This window comes from Sabethes cyaneus, chromosome 1 (assembly GCF_943734655.1).
Source record: "Sabethes cyaneus chromosome 1, idSabCyanKW18_F2, whole genome shotgun sequence".
NCBI classification, from domain to species: Eukaryota; Metazoa; Arthropoda; class Insecta; order Diptera; family Culicidae; genus Sabethes; species Sabethes cyaneus.
Window position 1 is genome coordinate 147,823,227 of NC_071353.1, and position 11,285 is coordinate 147,834,511.

Sequence of the window (11,285 nt, forward strand, 5' to 3'; positions counted from 1 at the left end):
CGGGTACGGGTTCTTAATATTTGTTTTTGAAATCGGGTACGGGTCGGGTCGGGTATCCCCATTGACCACATTTAACACTAAAGATGGTCGGGTACCCGGGCCCGTCCCGTACCCGTCGGGTTGCGGTCGGGTTCGGGTATCAAAAATAATAAACTTGCGGGTTCGGGTTGGGTACGGGTTTTCAATTTTTTTCTTGATCGGGTACGGGTCGGGTTCGGGTATTCAAATTTTCATACCCGACCATCTCTAGTCGAAGAGTGTGCGGTAGGAGAGTGGATGATCTTTGCTGGCGGTGTGTTGAGCTTCGCCGAGCGCTTAAAGAAATTTCAAATACGACAGAAAAACCCGTCGAACGGCTGTTCGACGCGGTGAGCCAACTATTCGAAAAGCCACTTATTTAAATTTTAAATTTTACCTTTTAGGATCTCCACACTTGCTTGCAAACTCTCCACTATTAGCAACTCCTGACTGCGCTACCTATCTAATGAAAAAACACTTAATACATTTAACTAACCGAAAGAAATCTCACTAGCACAAACCTCGGTTTGAAAACGCGGAACACAAAATCACACACTCTGACTTCTTCGACTGTTCAACTAGAAATGATCGAAGCGAGATTTGGGAAACCCTCAGATAGGAACGAGGTTTTTAAATTTGAAAGCCGAAATTTTGTAACGAACTTCTGCGAACAAATCTCTCTTTTTTCCTTTGGTTTTATGCATCTAACCATTTCATTTCCCAGAGTTTATTGAACTTTCTTCGGGTTAATTTGAAGAAGAACATGGCAAGGGAGTCTACGCTTCGTGCTTAGAAATTTGAGTTTTGCGAATAGCGAATGAGCGGCGTTAGGAAAGAGTAAACTCGGCTAACTTGTACGCAAGGGTAAGATGCATTGCGTATGCGTAGGCAACTAGCCATAATTTCTAGTGGCACCCCAGATAACACAAAATCGTAATAGAAAGTTCATAATAAATCGTTTTCATGTCAATTTCACATTGGAATTGTATAATAATTAGAGTATGTCAAATCGAAGTGAACAATAAGTTGTTTTGCAGTCGTGCGTGCCTTCATATACAATTCATGACTGTGAATTATAAAGCAGTATAGACGATTGCAATATTTGATTATATCTTAATCATATATTCAGGAGTATTTAGTTGCGTGTTATGAAAACTACGCAAAAAAGAATTACAAATAGTTGTCAAAGCTTTCGCACGTATATCGCCTCCACTTTGGTACATATATGTTCTTATATGGCGTGAAATATAACTTTTTCGTTCAGATATGATTTCGTATATCTCAGTTGCAATCGAGATATGCAAACCAAATGGTTTACTGGGACATGCTCTAATTGCTAAACTTATCGAAACTACAAGAACAAACCGATTTAATAACCCTGATCGCTACAGAGATTCATATACTTCCCCTTAGCGCGATAATTTTAAAGTAGAGCAGACATGTTGATTGTCAATATAAATAGATTTTCAAAATTAAAAGAAGACTTCACGACAGTTCCATGCGGAAAATTTATTCGACGGAATTGTTTATACACTTTATCCACAGACTAACAGACGTAACACTGAAGCCTCATTCCATCGCCAATAAAAACGATCATTTCAAATGTTCACTTAAGCCAAGACTCAAACAACAGGCGCTGCGCGAGAACGCCACTCGCTTGCGCTGGCGCTGTTGTCAGATAATATACAAGTAAATTTATGGCATTGCTAAAATTTATAGCGAGCTACTCTGTGCAGCGTGAAGACTGCACCAGGTGATGCTAGTGTTTTTTCCAAGTTTTAGGGGTGTCATTGAAACGATGTTTTGTTAGAAAATTTGTTCGAAGTGTTACGTCTGTTAGTCTGTGCTTTATCTTTACCATTGCTTTTACAAAATACGCTTCAATTGCTTCGATTCCTTCAATCATTTTCCAAACAGAGATACTAACTAGTGATACAGAGGTCATTCAGTTTAAAAAATAGGCACAAACAACTCTAAAGGAAACCCGCACCGTCTCTGGCAAAACACAATCGAACCAAATTTATCTAATTACGTACAAATCTACCACTGATAAATCATCACCGGCACCGTCATTCTCCAGCTCTGTTGCTCTCGTCATTCATTTTGTGACTCCACTGATTGTTTATATGAAAGAGTTTTCAAAATATTACCGGAGCCGGTGCGTGCATTCACAAGTCTGATTTATTGACACATTAATTAGCGGGATATTACAGTATTTCGTTCTTTTACAGGTTGCAGGTTTACCGGACTACGGTAAAACGTAAGCGAGCTCAAGACCACGGAAATCGCTCCGAAGTCTCGTCAATCCTTTTCTTACAAAGAACACATGCAATTTTTCGTCCTTCCAAAACTCACTAAATCACCCGCTTCGTGCCACAAGCGTTTACACGTTATAGTGCCCATCGTCTATCATCTTACCTCTAATGGCATTGAGCCGGGCTGGCTTTTATGCATCAAGAATTTCGCTTCGCTCTACTCGGCCCTGGACCACCGTAGTCTCTCGACTTTCGCCACCTCGTGGTTCATACGCCTCCGCCACTCTCCGCTTTCCGCTTGTACTCCGCCGGAAATAGTCCGCAGCACATTTCGTTCAACTACGGCAAGTGCATGTATGTTTTCCGTAAGCAAAGTTACTGTCTCAAGTTCGTAGAAGTCTACCAGTCTGATTAGTGTTTTGTAATCGTCAGCTTTGCGCGTCGCTGCATGCTCCATAATCATCTTCCGGAGGGTCGACTTTTAGCTTGCGCGTTGCGACGTTGAATCTCCTTACTCATATTATTGTCGGTGGTGACCAGAGATCCAACACTTCCACTTCATCGCCACCAATAGTCACTGTTCATGGGAGGCAAACGGTGCTTTCGCTGGAGCCTCTAGCCACCTAGCCTCCGTTTTTAGTCTGGCATAGATTGCCTTCGCCGTACGAAGGTTTCTGGTAATGATGTCAAGGTCTTCTGCGAAGGCTAGAAGTTGGCTACTTTTGCTGAAGATTGGTCCTCTTGTTTCGATGCCCACACACCGGATCACACCTTCCTTTGCAATATACAGAACTGTCTATCCCCTTGCCGCATTCCACTGTGCTAAACGAAGAGACTCGAGAGCTATTCGCGTTCGACTGTATCGTATACTGCCCTAAAATCCATGAAAATATTATGCATGGCGTTGACTCTCGACATTTCTGGAAGATTGGTTGAAGAGTGAAAATTTGATCCACAGTTGAACGGGCCCCAATTTTTTGCTCTTGTTCCCATAGCACTGCAGCGAATCCAGTGTTGAAGAAACTGAATTCCGGGTCAATTCGCGAAATCTGCTCAGCTGTTTCCTGTGCACGAAAAAGGCAACAATCAAGATGTGGACAATTACCGAGGAATTACATCGTTGAATGTCATCTCGAAATTGTTCGAGCTAATCGTCTTGGAGTCACTTTTTTCACACTGCAAGCAATATTTGAGCGCGGGTCAGCACGGATTCCTCCCTCCTGTTTTATATTTTACTAGCTGACCCGACAAACTTCGTATTGCCACAAATTAACCTGTGTTGTACATAAATCATGAATCTCGGATGATCTTTGTCACTTCTCGAGTTTTGCAAGCCCCCCAGTGGGCGGCGCTTCCGACGGCGGGTCACCGGCAACACTCGCGACCGGCTCGTCCTGAATGATCTAGTGTTACTATAGATAGTTTTTGTGGTCTTGTTATTGATTAATGTTTTATGGAAGAGTCTCGAATTTCTCGAGTTGGATTAGTTTTTGAGTTTCGCAAAAATTTCTGTTTTATTTGTATGAGAGTCCATATCCCCCTACCACAGGGGTGAGAGGTCTCTAACTATCATAAAATAAATTCAAGACTCAAAAATCTCCTACATACTAAATTTGGTTCCATTTGCTTGATTAGTACTCAAATTATAAGGAAATTTGTATTTCATTTGTATGGGAGCCCACCCTCTTAAAAGGGAAAGGGGTCGTAATACACCACAGAAAAAAAATTCTGCCATCTAAAACTCTCACATGCCAAATTTGGTTCCATTTGCTTGATTAGTTCTAAAGTTAAGAGCAAATTTGTATTTCGTTTGAATGGGAGCCCCCCCCCCCTCCTAAAAAGGTAAGAAGTCCTAATTCATCATGGGAAAAATGGTTGCCTCCAAAAACACCCACATGCCAAATATGGTTCCATTTGCTTGATTAGTTATCGAATTATGAGGAAATTTGTATTTCATTTGTGTAGAAGCCCCCCCTCTTGAAGTGTGGAAGGATCCTAATTCACCGTAGAAAATATTTTTGCCTCCAAAAACCTCCACATGCCGAATTTGGTTCTATTTGCTTGATTAGTTCTCGAGTTATGGGGAAATTTGTATTTCATTTGTATGGGAGCCCCCCCTTCCTAATGTGGAAAGAGGTCCTAATTCATCACAGAAAAAAATTTTGCCTCCAAAAACACCTACACGCCAAATTTGGTTCCATTTGCTGGATTAGTTCTCGAGTTATGAGGAAATTTGTATTTCGTTTGTATAGGACCCCCCCTCCTAAAGTGGGGAGGGGTCCCAATTCATCATTGAAAAAAAAATTGTCTCCAAAAACACACACATGCCAAATTTGGTTCAATTCGGTTGATTAGTTCTCGAGTTATGAGAAAATTTGTATTTCATTTGTACAGGAGCCCCTTCTCTTAAAGTGGGGAGGGGTCCTAATTCACCATAGAAAATTTTCTTGCTCTCGAAAACCTTCACATGCCAAAGTTGGTTCCATTTGCTTGATTAGTTCTCGAGTTATGAGGAAATTTGTATGGAAGCCCCCCCCTCTTAAAGGGGAGAGGAGTTACAATTCCCCTTATAAAGAGGGAGGGGTCTCAATTTACCATAGAATAAATTCTTGTCACCGAAAACACCCACATGCCAAATTTGGTTCTATTTGCTTGATTAGTTCTCGAGTTATGAGGAAATTTGTATTTCATTTGTATAGGAGCCCCCCCTCCTAAAGTGGGGAGAGGTTCTTATTCATCATAGAAAACATTCTTGCCTCCAAAAACACCTACATGCCAAATTTGGTTCCATTTGCTGGATTAGCTCTCGAGTTATAAGGAAATTTGTATTTCGTTTGTATAGGAGCCCCCCCCCCTCTTAAAGTGGGGAGGGGTCCCAATTCATCATAGAAAAAAATTTTGTCTTCAAAAACACACACATGCCAAATTTGGTTCCATTTGCTTGATTAGTTCTCGAGTTATGAGGAAATTGGTATTTCATTTGTACAGGAGCCCCCCCTCTTAAAGTGAGGAGGGGTCTAAATTCAACATAGAAAATTTTCTTGCCCTCGAAAACCTTCACATGCCAAATTTGGTTCCATTTGCTTGATTAGTTCTCGAGTTCTGAGGAAATTTGTATGGAAACCCCCCCCCCCCTCTTAAAGGGGAGAGGAGTTATAATTCCCCTTATAAAGAAGGGGGGGGTCTCAAATTACCCTAGAATAAATTCTTGTCACCGAAAACACCCACATGCCAAATTTGGTTCTATTTGCTTGATTAGTTCTCGAGTTATGCAGAAATTTGTGTTTCATTTGTATGGGAGCCCCCCCTCTTAGTGGAGGGAGGGGTCTCTAACCATCACTAAAACCTTTCCTGGCCCCAAAAACCTCTACATGCAAATTTTCACGCCGATTGGTTCAGTAGTTTTTGATTCTATAAGGAACACAGGACAGACAGACAGACAGACAGACAGACAGACAGACAGACAGACAGACAGACAGACAGACAGACAGACAGACAGACAGAAATCCTTCTTTATAGGTATAGATATTCTCTCGATGCGCTGAATATGCGTTACATACTGCGGGTGCCAAATAACGCTACCGAAATCCAGTTTGCTTCTGATAAGGCCTTTGTAGATCAGCCAGTATTGCATACGGATCATCGAGGTCACGGTTAAACCTCCTGACAAGCACTAAAAGTTTGAATCTGTCGTTAATCATGTTGTCGATGGATCTAACAAAGGAAAGTGAGGGTAAAGAACCGGTTTTAAGCAGTCTAAGCGGGTCAATGATTGTTTTACCTTATTACAAGTGATGGGTTGACTAAATGGGGGTTATCAGCATACCAATCTTCTTGCTATCTTTAGTTCTTCAAGCTGTTACCATTGGAAGGCACTATTGTTGAGCTAAACTTTTGAGTTTTCGCTCTAAAAGTTGGAGCGGTGGAACTAATTTTGATCAGAGCGAACATATTTTCACCCTCAAGGTGCTTTTTTAAGCAATCCTGAAATCTGAATTTTTTTACGTCCCCATAAAAAATCCCTTGAACTTTCCCCCCTATTCACTAAGTTCGCGTTCCTATCCGCGACCTACTAATCGGCATCTGATGCATAATCGGCATAGCGTATCGGCATAGATGCGTAAAATGCCATCTGTCTAAATTGTTTATCGGGGCATACACTCACCGCACCGTTCGGCAAACGGTATTCGTCGTCTCTTTTATTCTCTAGTGTTCTTATGGGAAACTGCGAGTTTGACGTCTCACTTGCTGTTCATTAAGATGGTGGGAGAACAAAAGAGGCAAACATAGCAGTACACACGGTCCGACTCAGAACAGTGTTGTCAAAGCAAATAACATTGAAACACATCGTTCCTTCATTAAATCACTGAGAAAATCTTCGAAAATTATTGAAAAAGCTGTCTTTTCTGTTGTTTTTAATAAAGAAAAATAATTATGAACATACATTTCTCTTGAAAGTATTGAACCACGTGTTTCACCATTGGAGGTTTCAGTTAATTTCAAACCTATAATTCTTATTTCCAGAACCGAAACAGTGTCTTGGCAACACGATAGTTCAGCAGCTGCAGCTGCTGCTACTGGTGAACAGGTTCCGTATATTAAGAATTTATTTTCAGTTTTGTTATAAAATAATAAAACTTTCGGCTAGTGACAAAGCTTTAGATAATAGAAAAAAAGATAGTGAATAATATGGTATGTGACAATTGAGTGCTTGACTTTTAGAGTGGTTGTAATCAGTGTTGAAAAATGTGATGGATTCGTTAGTAGCGACGTGGCGATTGCCTTCAGCAGCTGAAAAATGTACGTTTTTGGACAACAATTTTTAATTCATCATATTTCTTGTCGGAAACCCAGTAAATTGTGTTTGTGTGAATCAGATGTATGGTTAAGTGATTTGTGAAGATGATCGTATCAGAAGATTTTGAAAATATGAATAAAAAAGTGCATTGTCGGCTCATTTATTTTCAACTGATTACAATAGGTGACACTGTTTAACTCGTTCCTTACCCGACCTATCGAATGTTTTCCCTACATAATCTGCTCGCGATATAGTACTATCTCGGTGAACGTAGTCGAAGATCACGGGGCAAATGCACCTAGTAAATGTCAACACTTATTCGTATTAACTTTTAACCCACAGTTTTCACCGAATCTTTTCAAATACTCCAAATCGAGTTGCAACTTCAGGCAGTCATTCATGGTCTTAACGGGAAAAAAATTTGCACATCGTCGGCGTAAGTTAAAATGGTTGCGTATGAGATAGTTTTAGGCAATTTGTAGGGATAATGCCGCTCAAATTATTTATATGAAAGGTAATATTTTCCTAATTTTTAGTTCGCCAGTTCATTAAGCGAAATTAGGATCGAAGTACGTTCTACTGACTGACACTGACTTGCGGTGTCCTGTCGACCCAATGCCTCACCTAATAAATAAAGTTATCCAACATAGGTTGTCAATAAAAAATGCTTTGTAATAATAGGCAGTATGAACTTTTGTTTATACAAAGAAACCCAGCTTTTTTTTCTTTTGTAGGAAAAAAATCCGGCAGGGCTACGACAACTGTGCTTATTTTTTTTCACGACAACCCCCCCCCCCCCCCCCCCCCCATTGGATAACAAAACCAGAGAGAAAGGCATAAAATTCTAATCCAAGCAGCCGTCCGTAAAAGTGCCCCACAATTAATTTTCGTTTTTATCTGTTATATTCAACGTCGTAAAATTGCACTAATTAATTGTTCAAAAACTAATAAAGTGTATACCCGAAACGACCTAATTATAATTCCGTCGACTTCTTGCCAATCCTTACCGTGTTCACAAGGCGTTTATCACTCAGTTCGGTTTTGGGTTCCCCTAGCGTAATTTTTTTCTGTTCTCCTTCGTCTGCACGTGGACTTCGACATCGTTTTCAGTGTGTTTTTTTTTCCTCTCTACAGATTAAAACCTCAGTACCGGATGGGCCCCATTCGGTTTGGTGTGCGACTTTATTACACGGATTTATATTTTCAACCCCCCGAAAGAGGGGTGGTTTGTTACGACGATGAATACCAACAATAAATTTAAGTATATTAATTATTTCATTACTGGTCACGTCGATTTCACGACCGCGATTAGGCGCCGTCGTTTTAACGGGCTTCAACGGTTACTAATCATGCGAGACCCCTTCTCGGTCGAGAAAAAAAACCGCGGTGCGGTGAAAGTCGGGAAGCTTTGTTTGATTTTGAAAGCTCTCGGGGAAAAAACACCCCCGCCTCAGTTGGCGGTGAAATAATTGGATTAACAAGCAAAAAAAAAACGTGTCGCATTTCCAGTTCCATTTGTGTCATTTTGTTCGCTTTTCCCCCGCCTGCCTCCTCACGCTGACTGACGCTGATGGCACTCGGCGGAATCGTTTTCCCATTCATCCCGGAAAATTAGATCAATTGTCGCTTTTATTTTTCTTTTGGTTTTGGCTGTTTTTCTTTCCCAGTAACGATTGTGGCTGGTTGTGCTGGTTCTGGATGAAGATTGAGCGATGGAATGTGCTCCGGTGGTGGCTTTTGTCTTCGCGCGAAAGGTTTCTGCGGGTGCGGCCGTAGAAACCGTTCAAATCTCGGTTTACCGGTTGAATGTTTGCAATGTGTTCGGATTGTCGGTTTGGCAGGGGATGCCTGTTTCTGTACTTTTGCTAGACAGTCTCAGTACGGGTACACCACCGTAGGGATGTGTCGTAAACAAGGATCACGTCCTGAAGCTTCTTCTCTTTCTGCTTGAGTCGGATGTGACAGTCACCGCAGTGCAGCAATAAAAGAATTACAGTACAATAAATACCTCACTTGACGACGACGACGACGACGGAAACGACAATACAATTCCGTGCTTTACCGAAGTCGAGTGTGAGAAAAAGTTCACCGAATCCTTGGTGGAAGTGTCTTTCTAGCAAGAGCCCTCGCTGGCAATGACGGAACACGAAGATGCAAAATTTTAAATTAACTTTTTATTTGTAAGTTAACCGCTCAACAGTGATCGAAGAAAACTAAACTAAACTAAACTGTTTACTCAAAGTGTAAAAAAATGAGATAGAAAATGATTAATGAGAAGTGGGTAACGGATGGTCTGAAGTGAGTATCAGGTAGTGAATAGCTGAGTAAATGAGCAATATGAAATCAGAAGTAGGTGGTGAAAAGTGAGTAGTGAGAAGTAGGAAGGGAGCAGGCGACTAGTTATTAGAGAGTTGTGACTTGTGAGTACAGAGTATTGAGATGCGAACAATGAGATACTCGTGGTACAAGCGCCTGGCAAATTAGTATTCCTCCTTTAATGCTTGAAACAGGCTTTTGAGCCGATTATGTTGTGTTAAAGTTACAGTGTTGAAGTGGGTAAGTGCCTGAAGTGTAAAAGAATGAGATTGAAAAGTGATTAATGAGAAGTGAGTAACGAAGAGCGTGAAGTGAGTAATAAGTAGTGAGTAGGTGAGTAATGAGAGGTGAGTAACAGCATTGCCGGACTTTGCTGAAAAAAAAATTTCGCAGTTTCTTTATCGAAGAACGGGTTACCCTCTCTTCGTTTCAAAATCAGAAGAAGCGAAATTCAATTAAATTTTAAATCAAATATTAGATTAATTATAAGTTTAACCGACATTTGTGCTTCATTTGCAGGTTTGCTAGCATTGTTTGTTTGTTTTGCTGAAAAGTGTAAATTAATTTCAATTGGTACTGCCCGTTTTCTAATATACTGGAGTTTCTTTTAACACGGATGAACTCTGCTTCATTCCCCCTGAATGGAATAATCACATCCTTATCACATTTGTTTTAGAGCCATTGTTCTTGATTTTATTTAAAGGAAATTAGTACTTTTTTGAATTAAATCATTTCACGATAGATTTAAAATTTGACTTAATTTAGTTAAGCGCACTTACTCTTGACTTTTGTTATTCGTATTATTCGTTTCGTCTTCCATTTTTCTTCGGCGATGGTTCAGGCTTCAGTAAGTCGTATTCTTTTTAACTTCTACCTTTCTGGCGTATTTACATTGGCTTTCTGTCTATTTCCAGCAATTTGTTGTTATTTTTTATTGTCTTAATTGGCGTTTTAGATTGCATTTGATTGCGCCTTTTTGTCGTCATTTTTTTGTCGGTTTTGACATTTCTTGTCGCTCTTTTGTTGTCATTTTATCGTCATTTCATCGCCTTTTTCGCATTAATTTTTAGTCTTTTCGTCGTTTTTTATCCCCTCTTTTGACATTTTTTGTCACACCTTTGGCGTTTTTCCAGCATTTTTGCATCGTATTTTTGACGGCTTTCGTTTTTCATTTCCATCGACTTCTCGCCTACTTATCATCACTTGTTCGTCATCTTTTCGATGTTTTTTCGCAGCCTTTTCGTCGTCTATTCGTTTTCTTTTAATCATTTTTATGTCGGCATTTCGTTATCTTTTGTTGTTTCTTGGACGCCTTTTTCGCCGTCTTTTTGTCAACGTATTTTTGTCGTCTTTTCATGGTCTTTTTCATCATCTTTACATCACTTTTTCGTCCTCTGTTCGTCATTTGACATCTGTTTTTGTATTTTTCGTCGCTTTTTTCATTGGCGTTCTACCGTTCTAGTCGTCTTTTCTGTTATTGTTGTAGCAATTTCATTGGCATTGTCATTGTCATTTTGTCAGTTTTTTTAATCGTTTTTGCCATTTTTGTTCCCGTCGTCCTGTTTGTTGCCAAAACATCCTTTGACCCTTCTGGCATATAAAAAAGAGAACCAAAATGTGGTTTTTACTACACAGTCGTACTTTCGTTGTCTTTCTGTACTTTATTTGTCGTCATTTTTTGCCTAATTTGTTGCCTTTTTGACGTTTTTCAAATATATTTTAGTAATTTTTTGTCGTGTTTCCTGTTTTTGTTAGTTTTTTCGTCCTTAGTTTGTTGGCATTCTGTCGTATATTCGTCATTTTTGACATTTTATCGCATGTTTTGTTGTGTTTTTAACTTGACGCGTTTTAAATATTTTTTTCTCGTTTTGCCGCTGTTGTAACGTCTTTTCGTCGTC